At 44.5% G+C, this 26,128-nt stretch overlaps 1 protein-coding gene across 1 annotated transcript in view; it reads left to right on the top strand.

Annotated features, from left to right (window-relative positions):
- The first annotated feature begins 5,117 nt into the window (after positions 1 to 5,117).
- Positions 5,118 to 26,128, top strand: part of LOC139746890 (oxytocin receptor-like) — a 143,042-nt gene continuing 122,031 nt past the window's right edge. The window contains exon 1 of the mRNA XM_071658546.1: positions 5,118 to 5,412. The gene's annotated coding sequence lies outside the window, so the exon portion shown is untranslated. The remainder of the gene's footprint in view (positions 5,413 to 26,128) is intronic.

The following is a 26,128-nucleotide window of genomic DNA, read 5'->3' as shown; positions in this document are numbered from 1 at the left end:
TTGTTGATATGGTGAAAATTAGCCAGTCTTGGTAATATTACCGTATATATATATATATATATATATATATATATATATATATATATATATATATATATATATATATATATATATATATATGTATATGTATTTCAAAAGGCAGGGTGTGTGTGTCCACGCAGTGGTGGTCCGAATATATGTGCATAATGTTATACAATGAATTGCGTACAGAAAAGCTTATCACGTAGCGCTTGTAGATGTTAACACTTGTCATACGATAAACAGATATATTTTCTTTCTTTACACACACACACACACACACACACACACACACTGGTAGCAGTAAGGAACCCGCCCACGTGTTCCACCTGGTAGCAGTAAGGAACCCGCCCACGTGTTCCATCTGGTAGCAGTAAGGAACCCGCCCACGTGTTCCATCTGGTAGCAGTAAGGAACCCGCCCACGTGTTCCATCTGGTAGCAGTAAGGAACCCGCCCACGTGTTCCATCTGGTAGCAGTAAGGAACCCGCCCACGTGTTCCATCTGGTAGCAGTAAGGAACCCGCCCACGTGTTCCATCTGGTAGCAGTAAGGAACCCGCCCACGTGTTCCATCTGGTAGCAGTAAGGAACCCGCCCACGTGTTCCATCTGGTAGCAGTAAGGAACCCGCCCACGTGTTCCATCTGGTAGCAGTAAGGAACCCGCCCACGTGTTCCATCTGGTAGCAGTAAGGAACCCGCCCACGTGTTCCATCTGGTAGCAGTAAGGAACCCGCCCACGTGTTCCATCTGGTAGCAGTAAGGAACCCGCCCACGTGTTCCATCTGGTAGCAGTAAGGAACCCGCCCACGTGTTCCATCTGGTAGCAGTAAGGAACCCGCCCACGTGTTCCATCCGGTAGCAACAAGGAAGCGACAAATCTTTACAAGTGTTTACATCTGAAGCCTGGGTTAACCTGAGCATTAGTCCTCTTCACACACAAAGGCGAATTTACTCTATATTAATCATCATTACCCACCTTGTCGTATAATGGCCCGTATGATTGATGACCCAGAGGCCACTTAGTCAAGACGTGGGCAATAGGGAGTCAACCCACGAAGGCTTTTAGAACCCACAAACACTTTATTTAAATGGGAAGGAGCGACCTTAATGGTCTTTGTCAATTAAGGTCTCCCTAGTCGCTAAACCAGCTGATTCCCAGCAGCAATCGCAGGTCAAAGACAGGCTTTTCGTCCCTCGTATTTCGATTGTTTGGTGCGTAATGGCGTTCACTTTGTACGACAGGCAGGTGATTAGCCGATCATTACTATCATCTGAGAGACGGAGAGGTGATTGGCCAGAGCGTCATATTATGATTTTGGCGCCGACGAGAAGTTTAGCGTTTGTGTCTTGAGGATGAGGTTGTGTCTTGAGGATGAGGTTGTGTCTTGAGGATGAGCTTGTGTCTTGAGGATGAGGTTGTGTCTTGAGGATGAGCTTGTGTCTTGAGGATGAGGTTGTGTCTTGAGGATGAGCTTGTGTCTTGAGGATGAGGTTGTGTCTTGAGGATGAGGTTGTGTCTTGAGGATGAGGTTGTGTCTGCCTGACTGCCAGACCTGGGCGAGTGTCGGGGTGAGGAAGTTTTGTGTACAGTGATGATAGGGGAGGATACATACCTTGGGTGCTGGGTGATACATACCTTGGGTGCTGGGTGATTCATACCTTGGGTGTTGGGTGATACATGTCCTGGGTGCTGGGTGATACACGTCCTAGGTGTTAGGTGATACATGTCCTGGGTGCTGGGGATACACCTCCTAGGTGTTGGGTGATACATGTCCTGGGTGCTGGGGATACAGGAATCCCCGTCGAAGGGAAATGTTATGGAATACAGTAATGAATCAAACAATAAATTGTTCCTCATGCTATTTTCCTCCAATATTTTTCCTCATATTTTTTTTTAATCAGTGAAGATATTCGTATCCCAGAGTGACAATAACCATCATTTTCTTCCTAATCTGATAATTAAGATCCCTGTGAGATATATATATCTTTGACATAAGCATTATATATATATATATATATATATATATATATATATATATATATATATATATATATATCCTTGATTCCTTGTTTTTGTTAATATTATCATCAATATATGTTATATATGTATGGTAGTCTGAGAATTATATGATCTAACTTTGATAATCTGTGCATTCCATCTCACCAGCCAGTCCCTGTCATGTTGCTAGATAATTAGTCGCAGGGATTATCGTTAATCTGTATCCCAAGGTATTTTTTTTTTTTGTGTGTGTGTTGTGATAATTCACATGTGTCATTCTGTATGATTCCAAGAATAGGATTATCTGTGTGAGGATAGTGTGGTAATTTATTCTGCATTAGGGAAGGAATTATTGAACTCTTTTTTTGTGGATTATATGAGAATTTTGTGCCTTTTTCACTGTTTTATTATTGTAGCTCATAATTTGTCATCGATTGCGATTAGTTCTGGAAATAAACCACTAAATTGTGAGCAACATTTATTGATTTAATGGAGGAAATTATTGTCATGTTCATTTGAGTACAACTGGCATCTTGTATGCTGGCCACCACCGCCTGGTCATCTACTGTGGGTTGTGAGTAACTTCAGCCATTACCTCTGTCGTCTGGTTTGGTATACGAGCTAACCGCTGGCCAGGGAGCTATTATAACCCTTACGGAAGAATGATACCTACAGGAGCCGACTATCCGGTAATTACAGATATCATCATCATTAGCATATTATCTTCGGTCCCTCTTTAGGGAAGATTTATAGGCCCAGACACCGGTGTGTCACATCTGCGTGAGGGGGAGCACCATATAAAGCTCTGGTGGACCAGAAGAAACTTATCTCCAGGATTGGATGTGACGTCTTCATGTCAACGTTGTGTTGGTCCCGTGGCCTCCTCCGCCGCGGGTGATTAATGATGACCCTCTGTCCCTCCCTTCCTCTCCTCTGCCCCCAGAGGACCTGGGGCGCGCACGCGAGGGCAAGGCTGGAGCCGAAGGAACGCAATCCAAACGCAAGCCACCCGAGAGAGAGAGAGAGAGAGAGAGAGAGAGGGCGCGCGCGGCGGCGTCAGTTATCCTATGCGTCAGATGGAGACAGTTGTCAAGTTTCGGCGATGGTGTCAGTTCGACCTCCGCCATACACACACACACACACGTCTCATTATTTATGATTAATGGTCCTGACTTGAGGGTGGGGGTGAAGGGGCGATACCTGGGGTGTATGTCGGCGAAGACGACGACGGCGGAGTTACGGAGGTGGGAGACGAGGAAGGGCGGGCCGGCGCCGCCCCCCCGCCGACGACGAAGACCTTATCGCCCACGGGAGACCCAGAGAGGTGGCGCTGATCGTGGCGAGATTAATAGGTTTAATTGGTAGAGGAGGAGGAGGACCACCCTCCCCCTCCTACCCCGCCCCCCCCCCCCCCCCCCTACTGTCTCCGGTGATAGAGAGAAGAAGGAGTGTGGTTCCTTCCTGACTACCTACTTACCTCCCCCCCCCCAACCCCCAACTACCCCCTAAAATCTTTCATGGTGTTGTTGTTGTTGTTGTTGTTGTGTCGCAAGAAAGTGTTCGTCCGGCGGTTGTAAATCCTGCCGTCACGGGTGTGTTGATGTTGGCCTTTGGTGATGATATTCCAGGTGTGCACACGTGGGTTGCACACCACCGTGGTGCTCGTACAGGTGTTCCTTGTGTTACCTGTGACTCCGTAACGACCAGGTTGGTGATTGATGGTAAAGGATGACTACTGGTTACGCCCATAATCCTGATTATAAAGTTTCAGAATCATTATATATATATATATATATATATATATATATATATATATATATATATATATATATATATATATATATATATATTTATATATATATATATCTTCGTCTCTTCGGTGCATATCAACTGACTGTTATATTTTTCTCGTGTCTCCCCCGATGATGTGATTATTACACGAAAGTGCGCTTGGGAACTTATCGTGTTTCATTTTCCCCGTGGACTCATCGGAATACATATATATATATATATATATATATATATATATATATATATATATATATATATATATATATATATATATATGTGTGTGTGTGTGTGTGTGTGTGTGTGTGTGTGTGTATGTGTGTAGGTAATAGATTTCATCTATGATAATGAGATACATGACAGGTGACATTTCTCACATACCTACGACCCCTCACCAGAACCTATGATCAAACAAGTGATTGGCACCTGCAATTTGTATATCAAAGCAGAATTTCTGAAACTAAATTGTGAGAACCCAAACACCAAATTCATCCTTGTGAAATGTAGATGACATTTGTATCTCGTTTCAGTTATGAACTGTGGGGGATCAGGCAACTTGTTTACGACAGCTGTCGGCATGAAGCCTTTGTTTACTGGTTGTTGCTTCATATTTACACGCTTGTAGTAAAAGATTTTCAATCCGTTTATCATTTCGACCCCTATGATATCGTATAGCAATTTCTAATTGAGTTTTGCCACCTGTATAAAGAATATGCCCCTCTTATTTATCATTTATCTGTAAAGCGAGAAACGGCGAACGCGTATGAAACATTTTACAAAGATTATGTGAAATATTTTCATATTCATTCTTGATATATATATATATATTGTATCTGAACAACAAAGTGGTTATACGTGGGTTAATTCATGATGATATTCCATGCCTGATATGCAAATACAGTCATACAAAAACCAATGTATCAAAAAGTGTTGTTGCGCATGAGCCATTGCGTCTCATATAAATGTCGAACCCGGGTTCGAACCGTTCCATTTCCACCTGAATGTTGTTGGCGTTCGACGTTTATCAATGAACTGTTGAAAGGGTGTTGGGACATTATTCGTAAACATGTTACATGTTACATATCTGTTGTCATGCAGTCTTTCCGCATTATTTTGTGCTGTTTCAAATTTCGTTGTGTTAGGATCAATTGGCAGTGTTGATCTTTCTTTACATACAAGTTTAATAAGGTTCCTTAACATTCGGGTCATTATTTTCTTTGTCATTTGCTGTGAAAACAACAAAGACACGATTCAATCTTCTTTTTCTCTTTTTTTTTTCACTATCAAGGAGGCTAAACATGAACAGTGCAGCGACTCACTGTATACCACTGCCATCACAGCTGCACTGCTGCAGGCAAGACAAGACCACACTGCAGGACACCCCCCTACCCCATGATTTCCTCCCCCGGTCGACCAGCCCGAACGAGCCAACTGCCACCTGTAAGTGACCAAACCACCTCACGTCATCCCGCTCACGACGCGCAGGCCAACGTGGACAACGTCTTCCATCCGTGTTGCCCATTAGTTCTATAGACAGTGACGCGCTAATACAGGAGGACCTCGCCCGCCACCACGGTATATCCACCCAACACGGACAACCATCAGGTATGTACGATGTTATTGTGTTGTTAAATGTTGGCTTTGTTTTGATTTTGAATGTGTTTTGATGGTTGGATACTTGTCTCTGAACCGTCTATTAATATACATCGTCCCTTGTGTGTGTGTGTATATATATATATATATATATATATATATATATATATATATATATATATATATATATATATATATATGAATCAATGAAGTGTAGGGTGACAGAGGCACATTCAACATTGTACTCCCGTTCGTCTTTAAGTAACTACGAAGTAAATGCTACTATTGATTAACGCGGTTTCTTTTGTTGGTCGCGCCGTAATGCGTTTTCTTGGAAGACGAGCTTTTTCATTTATCGTTTTATTATTGAAGTACTGCATTATGCTAATTAGGGGCGACAGTCTTCTGGGCTTAGACCATTGTCGCTATTCCCCTCGGTCGGGTATGCAAATTTTGGACTCTCCAATGCTAATAGATTGGCGGAGTTGTGCTGGGGGTTTAATTTGCGCCCTGTGGAAGGACCTCATAAAGAGATCATTTAGTTTTATTGGTCAACTCCCGGGCCATTTTTCTGGGGCGGGTGTGTGACGCTGGTGACGGACTGGCAGACCCTTGTAACGCTGGGAGTACGACGTTTCCCTACGCTTTGACGCGAGTAATGTGACACGCGTCTCTGCGTAACACTGGTAACGTAGCCTTTCTCTAAGCTTGTGTGACGCTGCTCCTGTTACGTGTGACTAAGCTTGTGTGACGGCGTGACGTCTCGTTAATCTCCCCCCCCCTTTCCATGTTACGAGCCTCAACGTTGTCTCATGATCCACGAGACTGTTCTTACTCGCCAGGAGATGGTGAAGTGGGTAGTTAGGAGGGGGGTAGTTAGTGTGACAATAGTGAAGTGGGTGGTTAGGAGGGGGGTAGTTAGTGTGACGATAGTGAAGTGGGTAGTTAGCAGGGGATAGTTACTGTGATGATAGTGAAATGGTTAGTTAGCAGGGGGTAGTTAGTGAGTGTGATGATAGTGAAGTGGGTGGTTAGCGGGGGATAGTTAATGATGACAGTGAAGTGGGTAGAGAGTCAGGCGATAGTGAAGGTGGACCACAGTGACAGTGAGAGGAGTGAGGGGGGGAAAAAAAAGTAATTCTTAAAGAATGTTCGTGAAGGTTTAATGATATAATGGGTGGAATTAATCACTGAGCTTAATTACGACTATGCTGACCTAAGGGAAGGTGGGGGGGCGTAGGTGGGGTCTGCTGGGAGACTGGGTCATTGATGAATGACCATGTCATTAGCCATTGATCCCCTCTCATTACTCATCAACAAGATCAAGTAGTCACTAGTGTGTGACGTGGGATATCATGATCAAATGTGTCATTAATTGTGTACTTAGATTATTATCTGGTTATTATAATCTAATAATATAACCCTACACATCCTAGTGATAGGAGAGCGAGTGTCGGTTTACCGCGCATGACCTGGTTAAGATGCCAGTATTACTGCGCATGACCTGGTTAAGATGCCAGTATTACTGCGCATGACCTGGTTAAGATGCCAGTATTACTGCGCATGACCTGGTTAAGATGCCAGTATTACTGCGCATGACCTGGTTAAGATGCCAGTATTACTGCGCATGACCTGGTTAAGATGCCAGTATTACTGCGCATGACCTGGTTAAGATGCCAGTATTACTGCGCATGACCTGGTTAAGATGCCAGTATTACTGCGCATGACCTGGTTAAGATGCCAGTATTACTGCGCATGACCTGGTTAAGATGCCAGTATTACTGCGCATGACCTGGTTAAGATGCCAGTATTACTGCGCATGACCTGGTTAAGATGCCAGTATTACTGCGCATGACCTGGTTAAGATGCCAGTATTACTGCGCATGACCTGGTTAAGATGCCAGTATTACTGCGCATGACCTGGTTAAGATGCCAGTATTACTGCGCATGACCTGGTTAAGATGCCAGTATTACTGCGCATGACCTGGTTAAGATGCCAGTATTACTGCGCATGACCTGGTTAAGATGCCAGTATTACTGCGCATGACCTGGTTAAGATGCCAGTATTACTGCGCATGACCTGGTTAAGATGCCAGTATTACTGCGCATGACCTGGTTAAGATGCCAGTATTACTGCGCATGACCTGGTTAAGATGCCAGTATTACTGCGCATGACCTGGTTAAGATGCCAGTATTACTGCGCATGACCTGGTTAAGATGCCAGTATTACTGCGCATGACCTGGTTAAGATGCCAGTATTACTGCGCATGACCTGGTTAAGATGCCAGTATTACTGCGCATGACCTGGTTAAGATGCCAGTATTACTGCGCATGACCTGGTTAAGATGCCAGTATTACTGCGCATGACCTGGTTAAGATGCCAGTATTACTGCGCATGACCTGGTTAAGATGCCAGTATTACTGCGCATGACCTGGTTAAGATGCCAGTATTACTGCGCATGACCTGGTTAAGATGCCAGTATTACTGCGCATGACCTGGTTAAGATGCCAGTATTACTGCGCATGACCTGGTTAAGATGCCAGTATTACTGCGCATGACCTGGTTAAGATGCCAGTATTACTGCGCATGACCTGGTTAAGATGCCAGTATTACTGCGCATGACCTGGTTAAGATGCCAGTATTACTGCGCATGACCTGGTTAAGATGCCAGTATTACTGCGCATGACCTGGTTAAGATGCCAGTATTACTGCGCATGACCTGGTTAAGATGCCAGTATTACTGCGCATGACCTGGTTAAGATGCCAGTATTACTGCGCATGACCTGGTTAAGATGCCAGTATTACTGCGCATGACCTGGTTAAGATGCCAGTATTACTGCGCATGACCTGGTTAAGATGCCAGTATTACTGCGCATGACCTGGTTAAGATGCCAGTATTACTGCGCATGACCTGGTTAAGATGCCAGTATTACTGCGCATGACCTGGTTAAGATGCCAGTATTACTGCGCATGACCTGGTTAAGATGCCAGTATTACTGCGCATGACCTGGTTAAGATGCCAGTATTACTGCGCATGACCTGGTTAAGATGCCAGTATTACTGCGCATGACCTGGTTAAGATGCCAGTATTACTGCGCATGACCTGGTTAAGATGCCAGTATTACTGCGCATGACCTGGTTAAGATGCCAGTATTACTGCGCATGACCTGGTTAAGATGCCAGTATTACTGCGCATGACCTGGTTAAGATGCCAGTATTACTGCGCATGACCTGGTTAAGATGCCAGTATTACTGCGCATGACCTGGTTAAGATGCCAGTATTACTGCGCATGACCTGGTTAAGATGCCAGTATTACTGCGCATGACCTGGTTAAGATGCCAGTATTACTGCGCATGACCTGGTTAAGATGCCAGTATTACTGCGCATGACCTGGTTAAGATGCCAGTATTACTGCGCATGACCTGGTTAAGATGCCAGTATTACTGCGCATGACCTGGTTAAGATGCCAGTATTACTGCGCATGACCTGGTTAAGATGCCAGTATTACTGCGCATGACCTGGTTAAGATGCCAGTATTACTGCGCATGACCTGGTTAAGATGCCAGTATTACTGCGCATGACCTGGTTAAGATGCCAGTATTACTGCGCATGACCTGGTTAAGATGCCAGTATTACTGCGCATGACCTGGTTAAGATGCCAGTATTACTGCGCATGACCTGGTTAAGATGCCAGTATTACTGCGCATGACCTGGTTAAGATGCCAGTATTACTGCGCATGACCTGGTTAAGATGCCAGTATTACTGCGCATGACCTGGTTAAGATGCCAGTATTACTGCGCATGACCTGGTTAAGATGCCAGTATTACTGCGCATGACCTGGTTAAGATGCCAGTATTACTGCGCATGACCTGGTTAAGATGCCAGTATTACTGCGCATGACCTGGTTAAGATGCCAGTATTACTGCGCATGACCTGGTTAAGATGCCAGTATTACTGCGCATGACCTGGTTAAGATGCCAGTATTACTGCGCATGACCTGGTTAAGATGCCAGTATTACTGCGCATGACCTGGTTAAGATGCCAGTATTACTGCGCATGACCTGGTTAAGATGCCAGTATTACTGCGCATGACCTGGTTAAGATGCCAGTATTACTGCGCATGACCTGGTTAAGATGCCAGTATTACTGCGCATGACCTGGTTAAGATGCCAGTATTACTGCGCATGACCTGGTTAAGATGCCAGTATTACTGCGCATGACCTGGTTAAGATGCCAGTATTACTGCGCATGACCTGGTTAAGATGCCAGTATTACTGCGCATGACCTGGTTAAGATGCCAGTATTACTGCGCATGACCTGGTTAAGATGCCAGTATTACTGCGCATGACCTGGTTAAGATGCCAGTATTACTGCGCATGACCTGGTTAAGATGCCAGTATTACTGCGCATGACCTGGTTAAGATGCCAGTATTACTGCGCATGACCTGGTTAAGATGCCAGTATTACTGCGCATGACCTGGTTAAGATGCCAGTATTACTGCGCATGACCTGGTTAAGATGCCAGTATTACTGCGCATGACCTGGTTAAGATGCCAGTATTACTGCGCATGACTGGTTAAGATGCCAGTATTACTGCGCATGACCTGGTTAAGATGCCAGTATTACTGCGCATGACTGGTTAAGATGCCAGTATTACTGCGCATGACTGGTTAAGATGCCAGTATTACTGCGCATGACCTGGTTAAGATGCCAGTATTACTGCGCATGACCTGGTTAAGATGCCAGTATTACTGCGCATGACCTGGTTAAGATGCCAGTATTACTGCGCATGACCTGGTTAAGATGCCAGTATTACTGCGCATGACCTGGTTAAGATGCCAGTATTACTGCGCATGACCTGGTTAAGATGCCAGTATTACTGCGCATGACCTGGTTAAGATGCCAGTATTACTGCGCATGACCTGGTTAAGATGCCAGTATTACTGCGCATGACCTGGTTAAGATGCCAGTATTACTGCGCATGACCTGGTTAAGATGCCAGTATTACTGCGCATGACCTGGTTAAGATGCCAGTATTACTGCGCATGACCTGGTTAAGATGCCAGTATTACTGCGCATGACCTGGTTAAGATGCCAGTATTACTGCGCATGACCTGGTTAAGATGCCAGTATTACTGCGCATGACCTGGTTAAGATGCCAGTATTACTGCGCATGACCTGGTTAAGATGCCAGTATTACTGCGCATGACCTGGTTAAGATGCCAGTATTACTGCGCATGACCTGGTTAAGATGCCAGTATTACTGCGCATGACCTGGTTAAGATGCCAGTATTACTGCGCATGACCTGGTTAAGATGCCAGTATTACTGCGCATGACCTGGTTAAGATGCCAGTATTACTGCGCATGACCTGGTTAAGATGCCAGTATTACTGCGCATGACCTGGTTAAGATGCCAGTATTACTGCGCATGACCTGGTTAAGATGCCAGTATTACTGCGCATGACCTGGTTAAGATGCCAGTATTACTGCGCATGACCTGGTTAAGATGCCAGTATTACTGCGCATGACCTGGTTAAGATGCCAGTATTACTGCGCATGACCTGGTTAAGATGCCAGTATTACTGCGCATGACCTGGTTAAGATGCCAGTATTACTGCGCATGACCTGGTTAAGATGCCAGTATTACTGCGCATGACCTGGTTAAGATGCCAGTATTACTGCGCATGACCTGGTTAAGATGCCAGTATTACTGCGCATGACCTGGTTAAGATGCCAGTATTACTGCGCATGACCTGGTTAAGATGCCAGTATTACTGCGCATGACCTGGTTAAGATGCCAGTATTACTGCGCATGACCTGGTTAAGATGCCAGTATTACTGCGCATGACCTGGTTAAGATGCCAGTATTACTGCGCATGACCTGGTTAAGATGCCAGTATTACTGCGCATGACCTGGTTAAGATGCCAGTATTACTGCGCATGACCTGGTTAAGATGCCAGTATTACTGCGCATGACCTGGTTAAGATGCCAGTATTACTGCGCATGACCTGGTTAAGATGCCAGTATTACTGCGCATGACCTGGTTAAGATGCCAGTATTACTGCGCATGACCTGGTTAAGATGCCAGTATTACTGCGCATGACCTGGTTAAGATGCCAGTATTACTGCGCATGACCTGGTTAAGATGCCAGTATTACTGCGCATGACCTGGTTAAGATGCCAGTATTACTGCGCATGACCTGGTTAAGATGCCAGTATTACTGCGCATGACCTGGTTAAGATGCCAGTATTACTGCGCATGACCTGGTTAAGATGCCAGTATTACTGCGCATGACTGGTTAAGATGCCAGTATTACTGCGCATGACCTGGTTAAGATGCCAGTATTACTGCGCATGACCTGGTTAAGATGCCAGTATTACTGCGCATGACTGGTTAAGATGCCAGTATTACTGCGCATGACCTGGTTAAGATGCCAGTATTACTGCGCATGACCTGGTTAAGATGCCAGTATTACTGCGCATGACCTGGTTAAGATGCCAGTATTACTGCGCATGACCTGGTTAAGATGCCAGTATTACTGCGCATGACCTGGTTAAGATGCCAGTATTACTGCGCATGACCTGGTTAAGATGCCAGTATTACTGCGCATGACCTGGTTAAGATGCCAGTATTACTGCGCATGACCTGGTTAAGATGCCAGTATTACTGCGCATGACCTGGTTAAGATGCCAGTATTACTGCGCATGACCTGGTTAAGATGCCAGTATTACTGCGCATGACCTGGTTAAGATGCCAGTATTACTGCGCATGACCTGGTTAAGATGCCAGTATTACTGCGCATGACCTGGTTAAGATGCCAGTATTACTGCGCATGACCTGGTTAAGATGCCAGTATTACTGCGCATGACCTGGTTAAGATGCCAGTATTACTGCGCATGACCTGGTTAAGATGCCAGTATTACTGCGCATGACCTGGTTAAGATGCCAGTATTACTGCGCATGACCTGGTTAAGATGCCAGTATTACTGCGCATGACCTGGTTAAGATGCCAGTATTACTGCGCATGACCTGGTTAAGATGCCAGTATTACTGCGCATGACCTGGTTAAGATGCCAGTATTACTGCGCATGACCTGGTTAAGATGCCAGTATTACTGCGCATGACCTGGTTAAGATGCCAGTATTACTGCGCATGACCTGGTTAAGATGCCAGTATTACTGCGCATGACCTGGTTAAGATGCCAGTATTACTGCGCATGACCTGGTTAAGATGCCAGTATTACTGCGCATGACCTGGTTAAGATGCCAGTATTACTGCGCATGACCTGGTTAAGATGCCAGTATTACTGCGCATGACCTGGTTAAGATGCCAGTATTACTGCGCATGACCTGGTTAAGATGCCAGTATTACTGCGCATGACCTGGTTAAGATGCCAGTATTACTGCGCATGACCTGGTTAAGATGCCAGTATTACTGCGCATGACCTGGTTAAGATGCCAGTATTACTGCGCATGACCTGGTTAAGATGCCAGTATTACTGCGCATGACCTGGTTAAGATGCCAGTATTACTGCGCATGACCTGGTTAAGATGCCAGTATTACTGCGCATGACCTGGTTAAGATGCCAGTATTACTGCGCATGACCTGGTTAAGATGCCAGTATTACTGCGCATGACCTGGTTAAGATGCCAGTATTACTGCGCATGACCTGGTTAAGATGCCAGTATTACTGCGCATGACCTGGTTAAGATGCCAGTATTACTGCGCATGACCTGGTTAAGATGCCAGTATTACTGCGCATGACCTGGTTAAGATGCCAGTATTACTGCGCATGACCTGGTTAAGATGCCAGTATTACTGCGCATGACCTGGTTAAGATGCCAGTATTACTGCGCATGACCTGGTTAAGATGCCAGTATTACTGCGCATGACCTGGTTAAGATGCCAGTATTACTGCGCATGACCTGGTTAAGATGCCAGTATTACTGCGCATGACCTGGTTAAGATGCCAGTATTACTGCGCATGACTGGTTAAGATGCCAGTATTACTGCGCATGACCTGGTTAAGATGCCAGTATTACTGCGCATGACCTGGTTAAGATGCCAGTATTACTGCGCATGACCTGGTTAAGATGCCAGTATTACTGCGCATGACCTGGTTAAGATGCCAGTATTACTGCGCATGACCTGGTTAAGATGCCAGTATTACTGCGCATGACCTGGTTAAGATGCCAGTATTACTGCGCATGACCTGGTTAAGATGCCAGTATTACTGCGCATGACCTGGTTAAGATGCCAGTATTACTGCGCATGACCTGGTTAAGATGCCAGTATTACTGCGCATGACCTGGTTAAGATGCCAGTATTACTGCGCATGACTGGTTAAGATGCCAGTATTACTGCGCATGACCTGGTTAAGATGCCAGTATTACTGCGCATGACCTGGTTAAGATGCCAGTATTACTGCGCATGACCTGGTTAAGATGCCAGTATTACTGCGCATGACCTGGTTAAGATGCCAGTATTACTGCGCATGACCTGGTTAAGATGCCAGTATTACTGCGCATGACCTGGTTAAGATGCCAGTATTACTGCGCATGACCTGGTTAAGATGCCAGTATTACTGCGCATGACTGGTTAAGATGATTTCGGTCATTTGTGAGTGTAGAATATTCTCCGGGAAACTGCGGGAAAATACTGACATGAGCGGCGTCGTATGTCGTACCCTAGTATGGATATATCTATCTATCTATCTATCTATCTATCTATCTATATATATATATATATATATATATATATATATATATATATATATATATATATATATATATACATGATGGCGTCAGACGTTGTATGATTCACCTTTTGTGGCTGTGGTGGGTTCACCACGTCAAGCCAGATGATCATTATTTCCAGCAGCATCTCTCTCTCTCTCTCTCTCTCTCTCTCTCTCTCTCTCTCTCTCTCTCTCTCTCTCTCTCTCTCTCTCTCTCTCTCTCTCTCTCGCTGTGACCGCGTGTATGGGTAACAAGGAAGAGCCTGTCCAGTCATTAAGGCCATCAGTGATGATGTATTGACTCGTTCCGAAAGAACCCCGTCTCGTTCTGCCGAGACATTACGATCACGGGAGACCATGAATTACCTCAGGGAGGGTAATTAGAAGATGGGAGGAGCGTGCCTCTCATTATGGGCAGCTGGAACTGTATTTAAAGCCCTCTACCTTCCTCCCGTTACACTCTGGTAATCTATATAAGTTCCCAGGTAATTAACATATTGGTATATATATATATATATATATATATATATATATATATATATATATATATATATATATATATAGTACAGTTATGATTCATATATGACAGTTGAATGTCTCGAGAGCTGTGAACACCAGCAGTGTTGTGGAGTCGTGTGTGCTGATGCAAGTAGACATCAGTGCCCACAAGTCACCTCAACTCTTCACAACACCGGGAACTTCCCTCTGGTTATTCCAGAACTTCCGCCTCTACACACGAAGCTTCCTTAAACAGGGCTTTCCTCTCTAGAGCAGCGTCTCTACAGTAGTGTCCGCACCGTAGATTCGTGCGCCAAGCGGTCGTCTGTGGAACTAAAACGAGCATAAGAGGATCGAGCTGCTCTCGATACAGGATGGGAATCCCTCTGCAGGATCACAGCCTCCTCGTGTACGCCAGCCGGTCGCTCCGTGACCACACAGCAGCTTGGAGAGGGAGTGTGTGGCGGGTGGAGTAGGTCGGGACCACAGGCGCACTTGCTCTGCCCTCGTCCTATCGTCTCTGGCGTCGACTCTGATTGGAAATCCTGGACGATAGCAATGGGGAATTAGCCTATAAGAACTCCCATCTGCTCTGATATAGCCCAGTCTACCACAGAGAATTGAACTACTTAAGTGCCTCTTGTCCTCTGCCATTGCAGACACGGACGTTTTGCTTCCACCGAAAAAGATTGGACCAAAGTCTATCTTTCCTCGTAATGATGGCGGATGTGAGGAGGTGAACTCGACCTTCCAGTGGAGGTTATGAAGCCACAGCGATCACCTGGGAAACCCTCTGCTTACCAGTTCCTTCTCTCTGGTAGGATGCACCAAGGAGCTATGTCCTTCGTCGAGGTTGCTCCCGGAGCTGTAATGTATAGTGACCTTCACCTGGGATGTGTTTTCGACTGTCTGACTCCCTGTGGGAAAGCAACCTTGGGCCTCCTGATGCCTGGAACTCTCCTGTGGTGCCCTGTTCGCTGACGTTTGATATGTTGCCAGGGTTTCGAACCCTCCTCTTAACTCCATTCTCTTCCTGTAATCCATACAGCCTCAAATAATCCTTTCGTCTGTACACATTTCTATGATTTTCCTTCCTTCCTTCTAATTACTGTACCAGCTCCTTTGTCCTTCATCGCCCGACCTTCTGACCGAACGAGAAATGACAGAGACTTGAGGAGAGGGTGGGAGGTTTCATCACAGACCTCGCCCTCCTCCCTACATTTCAATGGTCACTAAACTACAAGGCTTACAAGTCTTCGTTCCAGGGGCAATCTGTGTCCAATAACCTCCAGCCTTTGATTAGCAGTATGTCCAGGATCTGGAATATGAATCTTGGAAGATCTCTCTTCCAGACGCATTGAGAACACCTCCCCACAGGGACATGCTTGCCCATATAAACAGTGACTGGAACCCAGCCAGACCTACATATCTGGATCAGACACCTGGAATGATTGATAAGAAAACTTGTTGTACAAAATGCGCTGGTCCGCTCGTTCCAGGTCAAGTGAAGGAGGAGGAGTCCTACGAAATGTTTTAGAGTTTAGATACTATATCTATAGAGTGTCTTAATGCCTCGTTTGGCTAGTTAAAAGATCCGTCATTGTCATATGCTTATGATTTTCTGCCAACTTTTGAATACAATGTTATATATATATATATATATATATATATATATATATATATATATATATATATATATATATATATATATATATATATATATAATGATTATATCTTTCCCCCTTTCATAGTATCCTCTGACTATGATATTTACCATTGCCTTACAAGTAATTTGCTGGGACGACAATATCATCCAGGCACGGAAGGGGGTAAGAGGAGGGTCGGGTACACGATGGGGGTCCGCGACTGTCTCCCAGCGGATTACAGCGACCTGATACACACAGCCTGGCCCCGTTAGGAGATAATTTGCATACGTCTTGTACTCTAACTGTTGGGGTGGCGGGTTCGAAACACGTGGCACGCGCGTGTTCCAGGTTCGTATGGAGTCTCTCTGACTACCTCGTCCGGGTCATTAGCAATTAGGCAGATTTGGTAATCACTTTTGCCGTCATTAGGGAGGTATGGAAGTACACGGAAGATGAAGACGCTTACGTATATATATATATATATATATATATATATATATATATATATATATATATATATGGCGTTGCCTAGGAAAGAAGGGAATCATAAGTGAACAAGTAACAACATAGAGATACATGATGATAAACAGAAAACATAGAAGAAATTTTCTAAAAATATTTGAAATGATGGGAGAAATAGGCGGTAATGGGCGATAATGGGTAATGGTTGTGGGAAATAACGGGGAATTAGGCAGGAATGAGAAACTCTCGGGTAATACGTGAAAATGGGAGATTATAGGGAAAAAGAAGTTGTGGAAAATGATAGGGATATGAGAGGTAACGGGAAAAAATGGGAAATTGGTGATAACAGGAAGTCATAAGGAAAAAGGTAGTTACAGAAAATGATTCGGAAATAGGCGGTAACAGGAGATAAGAGAACAAGTGGTAATAGGAAATGAAAAATAGGAAATAAACAGTAACAGAGAATGATAGGGAAATGGGCGGTAACAGAGAATGATAGGAAATGGGCGGTAGCGGAGAATGATAGGGAAATGGGCGGTAATGCGTTGTGGCTCCTGGGGTACATAATGATCTCTAAATTCATTACGAAGACATGCAAAAAGCGACTCGGGGAAGGAGAGATTCCTATTTATCTCTGACAACCTGCAATTTTGCTGGTGAAGATCTCTCTCTCTCTCTCTCTCTCTCTCTGGCATCTGAGAGAGAGAGAGAGAGAGAGAGAGAGAGAGAGAGAGAGAGAGAGAGAGAGAGAGAGAGCAGACTGCAGGTAGAATCAATAATGCACATGAGTTCAAACAAGGATACAGCATCACCCCCAAACAAAACTATTCCAAAGAGAATTTAACCCCAGAAGAGAGAACCTCGATAGATAATCAATAGGAGATAGAGAATGGAAAAAGAAAGTAGGTCAGGGGAAGGATCTGTGAGGAAGACTTACATTAGAGTGAGTGAAAAAGTGATACGAGCAGCAAGGAAAAAGATCTCTGATATACAAATTACATATAATCTAAAAATTCTTCCGTCTTTGGTACGTATTAGAGAAGGATGAAACATACGCACGCGTGCGTATATACGCGCGCATATACGCGCGCGCGCACACACACACATACACACACACACGTATGTAACTAACAAGAATATCTATGAAGACAAAACATTGTGAGACACACATCCAAACACATGACAAGAAACACCTTCAAACATGTGTCCTTCGTGAGTTGTTGTTCACATATATCTGATCATTTAAAGATGAATATGTACGATAAGAACATGAGGTATAGATAAGAACACCTGCAGAGATTACGGAGTGATAAAACATCTCTCACTATCATGAAGTTCATCTCTCACCTTCACATGAGAGAGATCAAACATCTCTCATGACCACATTTATGACCCAAGATAATGGGTCATGGAGAGACATAACCAGGCTGTGACCCCCCTCCCCCCTTAACCTACCTCCCCCCCCCCATAAAGGAACCACTCCATTAAACCATCCCCTCATGGGACAACCCCATTCAACCATCCCAGCTACAACTCCCGCCGGAACAGAGATGTCCCCACCTCATTCATCCCTCCCCACTGCTCCATTAGAGCAGATATGTACCCCATCCACTACCACCCTCATCTTGAGGCTACCCCACCCTAACCATCAACATCCACCCCCCCCCCCCCATTACAACTTAGCCAGCAAAACGAACAGTAAAAAAAATGAATTGGATATTATCTTCAACACAGACAACAGTAATATTACGACATGTCATTTCGCATTTTCATTCTTGGAAGTATGTAGCTCCAGTATAGAGATCGAGGCTAATATTAGATAAAAAAGAAAATGGTGAGGGTTTTCTGAAGATGAAAATAACGTATTTGAAGACTCGTCATTATTGGTCGTATTAGCAGCGTGCTTCGGGGGTACCATGTTAGCCGAGTGGAATTCGGGTTGCTGGCGCGAAAGGTTCTCTCGGCCAATATGGTAATTATATGAAATCATAATGCTCAGCAGGACGAGCAGGTCCACCTCGCGTGACTGTCCCTGCTCGAGCAGGGTACGAATCATATATTTGGCGTGATTACGAGAGAGAGAGAGAGAGAGAGAGAGAGAGAGAGAGAGAGAGAGAGAGAGAGAGAGAGAGAGAGAGAGAGACTTGTCCTGGACAGACGGGGGAAACATGGGGGTGTTGACAGACGGGAAGGCGAACAGACGGGAAAGAGGAATGTATGAGTTGACAGACGAGGTGTGTTGACAGAGGAAATGGATGTACCAAGACGAGTAGATACAGGGATATACCAGAGGATGTGTAGACAGGGGAAATTAGACAGATAGACGGGCAGAAATGGACAAAGAAGAGGCTGGAATGAAAGGAAAAGAACGAACATACATACATGCATAAATACATACAAAGAAATTCACCTCCACGTCATGGCACAGGTTCACAAGTCAGGCAAAATAACGCAGACATAGACATTGAAAAAAGACACCCAGAAGTACAAAGAAAAAGACAAAAGTACACACACACACGCACACACACGACCTTTGCTTATTATAACCTAGCCTTTGACTTTCATTTGTAAGGGCCACATTAAAAACCAGTTAATCATGATAAAAGGTCGTATTTTCGTGCTTGGGGGATCGTACCGTCGTGCTCAAGGGTCGTACCTCTCGTGCTCATGGGTGTACCGTCGTGCTCTGGGGTCGTGCCGTCGTGCTCTGGGGTCGTGCCGTCGTGCTCAAGGGCCTGACCCATCTCTGGTGGCCCACTCGTTCCCCCCTGTAAAGACCTGAGTAATACCACTGCCACACATAGCCCCGAGCACATGACGCCGCAGTTCACAACACGTAAAATATCGGCAAATACATCTAGAAGGGGAATACATCATATGCTAAACCCAACCCTTTCATCGTCACGCACCACAAGGAATACCTCCATTTTCGTAAATGTTTGTGTACTTTGTAGAACCTTGAGGAGGAAGATTCACGCGCTAATGTAAAATATTGGCGTCTGGAATGTTACCATGGGTAATGTATGTTATTCATAACCTTGTGAAGGTTAAAAAGAAAGAAAAAAGCCCTTGAAATATGCATATTGGTAAAGCTGGTGCATTATGAAAGAGCGGGATCTCTCGTGTCTGAGCAGTAAAGATAATGATGTTGATGGATCTGATATACTATCCCTGAAATACAGCAGGTGTCACATTTTACAGCTACAGTTGACTGATTCGTAAAATTCACAAATCGTAGAACCTCCATATGTGATGTATTCGTGACCACCCCTTTACGTCATGTATCCGTGGCCCCCATGCGTAATGTATTCGTGACTGTATATACATATTTACAAAACAAATTTGACACATTCCTGGAGGAGATATCATTTGCATAAGCCTTTGAATGTTTGTTTGTTGAGCCAATTAGTTCTTCTAAATAAGGCATACGATAAGATAATTTCTCAAGTTATTACCTTTGTAGGAAGCGGGAGTTACATTCTCATATTTGTGTGAGGTGTACAATGATAGAATTAGGAAAGATAGAATAAGATAAGAAGTAATTTGTAATGAAGATCGATAATTTCGCGCCAAATTATCCCAGTTTATTATGTTATGTTTTTTTTTATGCTGTGAAAACTCACTTCCAGCAGGACTTAAATGTCTCGGGTATGCAGAAGCGTTCATAGTACATACACTTGCTGGATCTTCTTTGTTTTTGATGGTGTGGTTAGAGGGGAGAGGGAAGAGGTGGGACAGAGGAAGAGAAGCTTTGAAACGTTAGTGAAGACTTACGTGTGTACAGGTTAAGGTAAAAGATTCTCTACGTCCGTGGCTGATGTTCTGGAAACGTGTGTTTTTGGTGCCTTATATATACACCCCCATCTGACTGCAGGTGTGTATGTATTAGTGTTGTATCTTTGGCATTTTAGAAGGCGATCAAGGATCACACACAAACTCTCCATGTTGCTCAGAAGTCAGTAGTCGAGACAGAGACAGACTATGCAGGTACAGGAGACACCATCGCCCCCTCAAGCGCCCCTAGTCTGCCCTCCTCTGTACCACAACCCTCGTGATCCACACTTCCTCCGAGGATCGCTCAAAGGTTCCCACATCCACCTCGTCCACAAGTGAGTCTGGCGTAGACTCATAGGAAGTGACACTCACCCGGTTGCCCCAACGCAGCAGCAAGATCCGGTTCCAGTTTAACAGCTGCTCTACTCCACCTGGCTGCTTCCTCACGTTGGCCAAGGGAACCCAGCGGGAGAGAGTGAGGCTGGCGTTGGCGGTGTGTCTAAGTGTCGTGCATCTCTTCGCATCCTCCCTGCTCCCGTGTCGACTCTGGTTGAGGGAGGGAAACGAAACATACACACACACACACACACACACACACACACACACACACATCAGCAACAGGACATTTGTCAAGAACTCAGCAGTTGTAGTAACCATTGTGTTTTTTCCCCCCCAGTCAGAATTAAACTACCAACCTACCACCTCTCCTCTCACCGCCCTGAGGTAAACAACCATACAACCTCTTAGAAACCAACTACCACACCTCTGACACCACCTACCACACCTCTGACACCACCTACCACACCTCTGACACCACCTACCACACCTCTGACACCACCTACCACACCTCTGACACCACCTACCACACCTCTGACACCACCTACCACACCGCTGACACCACCTACCACACCTATGACACCATCAGCCACACTTTAGTTGAACGGTTCTCAAGTCTTATGCTTGTCTTGATAGACTGTATGCCAGGAAGTTGCAGAAGACATACGTTCAGTGTCTTCACTGTGTAATTCAGATCGTGGGCACGAGTTACAGGTTGAACTGATGTTCGTAAATATTGAAGAGAAAGGAGATTTTAAAGGGCTATTACACGAAGTAATGACACACACACACACACACACACACACACACACACACACACACAAGGTATTGTGGTGACATGTTGCATTCGTTCTAGAGTATATGATATTCATCTCAGTCATCATGGCTCATAGCACACCTGCCCTTCATCCGGTCCTGAGCAGTGTTCTTCATCTTGACTGTACGACCCTTAACTACGATGATGATACGACCCTTGGCTATGATGACCTGGCTTTTGATCCGTCCAAGGGTCGTACAAAGGTCGTACCGTCGTGTTGAAGGGGGTTAAGCTTAAAGCTTCAGTTAAACAGTTTGATGAAACACTTGACAAGCTTCGACCAATAAAATATCTTTGTTAGCAGCTCCTTATCATCCACACCTGGCATTGTCATCCACACCTGGCATTGTCATCCACACCTGGCATTGTCTTCCACACCTGGCATTGTCTTCCACCCCCGCCCCTCAGCAAGTGTTCAGGAAATTCTTAAACGATAAACTGGAAAAACCTGTATTTATCCAAAACTATCGTTTATCTGCACATCTTCCCCGTAGAATATTTCGTGAAGTTCCCTTTTGTTCTTCGCACCAGAGAATCAAGTCCATTTTACGGGGAATATTAGATCCTGATTTACATAGATATAGAACAGCAGCTTTCGAAGCCTGTGATTATGCAAATTAATTGATATCTTGGAAAGATGCGTCAGAGGATTACTGTCGGGATGAGAGATCTGTGTTGTGATCTATCCCAGGGTAGGTATATTGTGGTGGGAAATGGTATATAATAGACCGTTGTTATAGTCCATAATGACACAGGAGGTTATTAATTATATTCCAGTTTAGGAAGTGGTAGCCAACGTTAAGGCTAAGTATGTCATTTTCTGAGCCCGAGTGACAATTGATTCTTGCATGGACGATGGTCGTATGAACTGGAGACTCTAAAGTGAGCTATCGTTACTATTGTAGATATGAACACACACAAACACACACACACACACACACCAATCAAATACTCTCTGAATTTAAACCTCTTAAATCTCCCTCTTAAATCATAAATCCCTGGGGCTTTAAGGTGCTTAACAGTATATTAAGGATTTACTGGATTTTTCGCACATAACAGATTACATCCTGGGAACTATGAAGGTCACCACTGTCTTAACGAAGGGTCATGCTGGGAAAAGAATTCTAATCGATAGTTGTCAAGACAAGGTATAGGATCCTTTATATCTTCCTTGATCCGATTCTTACCAGGCTGCTTTACTCGCAATATAATGTACATTCAATGGTAACGTTTTCCATATATATATATATATATATATATATATATATATATATATATATATATATATATATATGTATAATCCATTATGACAGGTTGTGTGGGCTGCGATGGTGAAGTAAACACGAGCTAAAGCTTTTAAGGCTAATCCCTCTAACTTTTTGGTTTGAGCAGAAGCCTTCTTCATGGGGACGGAGTAAGGTGCAAAGACTATACACCCGCAAGCCACTCCTCACCTCGCTGGACGTTGCACCGTTGTCCACCCCTCAAGACCCCGTTCCCCTTTCATTCCACCACCGCCAAGTTCACAGCCGCTGTAGTCCATCGCACGAAACCACTACGGTCGTTGGTCGCTTCCATGTACATGTGGGCAGCTTCAAATGCTTTCTTCGCTCGTTTGTTCAATCCTTTATATGCATCAACTCCTTGCCACCCTGATAAGTGGTCGCACTTGTCTATGTGAACAGGAAACGCAGAATTCACGAGCCAGGCAGTTGAGAAGCCGTAACAAACCATCATACTAGAAATTTGAAAAATACCGCAACATATGCAGTTAGAACATGTATGGTCTTAGTATTATCTTAACACTTGCGAAATGTCGACATGGGTTTCGACTGGTGTTTAAAACTTGACGTTCACGACCCTTAACGACCCCTTGGTAGTTGATAGTCTTGAGCCGCACATGACCAACCAACCACTTTTTTTTTCGCAACAGTTCTGCTTCAAGTGGCGGTATCAGATGACAACTACTGAATCCAAAACTATATTACGTACAAAGTGTATTAGATCTGGCAAATGTATTTAACGGTACATTTACAGGAAAACGTATAGGTGGTATGATAGATTTTTTCATCACACACACACACACACACACACACACACACACACACGACTGTACCCAAGGAAGAGCGAGCACTCACCTTTTCTGGGTTTTTAGAGCATTTTTATAATCATAGCTCACTCTATCAGACTATCAGGGGATATGCTAAAAGGTTCTCTCTCTCTCTCTCTCTCTCTCTCTCTCTCTCTCTCTCTCTCTCTCTCTCTCTCTCTCTCTCTCTCTCTCAGCCGGCGCACCACGGCACGTGTTCGCTCTCTCGTGCAGCCTTCATGATAAGAGATATCCTGGTATAATTCGCCGGTGTTCGCCTGGAGGAGGAGGATTGTTGGCCCGGCAGACAGTAAAGCCATCCTGGACGTTACCGGGGTCCTCTCTAGGACCCACCCCCTCCCAAAGAGATGGGCAAAGATAAGGCTTATCTTTTATCTGTTATGCATACAGTTATGATTGAAGGGGGTCACGTGTTCCTGTACTTTATCATTTCACTAAGTCCCGTCTTGTTTGAGGAATGGATTAAGCTTGGGTCGTGGGTGAACTAATTTGGTCAAACATGAAAAAAAAAATATATATTTTTAGGATTATTTACTATCGTATGACGTTCGTGTTTGTGTTTACATTTGATGTCTGTCCGTGTGTCTGTCTGTCTGTGTGGGGTCTGTCTTGTATATAGACGCCTGTGTGTCCCGTCTGTCCACGTCCGTCTTGGCTTCGGACGGAAGGGTGTCTGTCTGATCACGTCCGTCTACGTTACAGACAGGAAGACGTCTATCCATGTCCGTCTTGGGTACGGACGGGAAAGCGCCTGTCCAATTCGCTGTCTCGGCTACGGACAGATGGGTGTCTGTCCACATCCGTCTTCGCTACGGACGGGAGGGCGTCTGGCCCACGTCCATCTCACCGACGGACGGACGGAGGAGGAGGAGGAGGAGGAGGGGCGGGTTTGTGGGGGGGTTGATCGAGGTTGTGGTACCAATCCGTGCGTCCATCTTAGGAGGGCTGGTGGGTCGAGTCTGCTAGCTGGCTGGCTGGCTGGCGGCTCACCTGCACAATTAAGATCTGGCTGATAACGGCTAATAATTATCTTAAGCGTGACTCAGATTATGTTGAGTCGCTCTGGGCTGGGCCACGTCGGTCGGGACCGGATTATATTTGGCGAAATTATGTTTGGCTGAGTTTCTCCATTGTAATTGTCGACAATTATTATCTTTTTTTTTTTTTATATACGTCCATAATTAGACTTACGACTTTACTTGTTTGTTTGTTCGAGGCTGTTTTTGTGCGGTGGTGTTCTATTATTATACAAAATACCAGTGGTTAAAAGATCCCAGGCTCTTTTTATTTTTTTTTTTTTTGTAAGGTTTTTCGTAATGTGTATTTAATAAGCAGAAAGAGTCTACCTTTGGCCATTGTTTTATTTTTCGTGATGTATTGAAGCTTGAGTTACATTACGTAGGGCGGTCAACATGTGCCTGATATATTGCTTGGTAATTTGGTGTTTGTTAGAAACACTAGCAAGATAGATGCGCTCCCTGTGCTGCGAAGATTTACGGAGGCGAAATATAAAATGTGAGCAGATTTTGTGAGTTGATGTCTGTTCTCCAGCTCCTCAGTGGCTGTCTCAAATGGGGTTCCTTTTCTTTCTTTAAAGATGAGTAGGAAGATATCTGTCTGGTTCCTGCTCCCTTGCTGATGGGAACTGGTAGTTGAGATGAATGGTTCCTGGTCTTCTGGTAATGGGAACTGGTAATTTAGATGTTCCTGGTCTCTTGCTCATAGGAAGCAATCAGTCAGACAGCAATAGATATTATACAGTCTTACTCCTGAAGGCAAATGTGTTTACCAGTGTCGAGGGTGAAAGAACCTATGTGAAATGTCCTTCGATAGATCATGACCGTACATTACTCACCATTCATCATCATGAGTAAAGTTAGATGCGTCTTCACACACACACACACACACACTGGTACAGCAGGAACCCTGGATGTGTATAAAGAGTAGCGTAACAATACGTATATCTTAGTGTACTGGTCAACCCGTTGGTGTCGGGTAAGACGCAAGGCTACAGACGTGTGGGTCGGACCCCCAACATGGAGGAAACCAATTATTACAGCGAAAATAAAAAAGAAAAGGAAAAAAGAAGGTTTGGTCTTCATATGATTTATGAAGGTGTTGATATATCCTGTACATTACAAGTATACTGATAATTCTTTTCGTTAACTTAAGGAATTGTTTTCATGAATTTTGAACGAAAAGAACATGGGATCTCCCATGAAAACACTAAAAAAGAAAAAGAAAGTTCTTTTGAAAATGATTCTGTGATAGTGTGAACAGTGTACAAACTCCACTATTATCAACTGAACCTTTTCATATCCAGACCAATGTCGTTGCATTTA

Source organism: Panulirus ornatus, chromosome 66 (assembly GCF_036320965.1).
Source record: "Panulirus ornatus isolate Po-2019 chromosome 66, ASM3632096v1, whole genome shotgun sequence".
Taxonomy (NCBI): Eukaryota; Metazoa; Arthropoda; class Malacostraca; order Decapoda; family Palinuridae; genus Panulirus; species Panulirus ornatus.
This window is presented reverse-complemented; position numbering and strand designations above follow the sequence as displayed.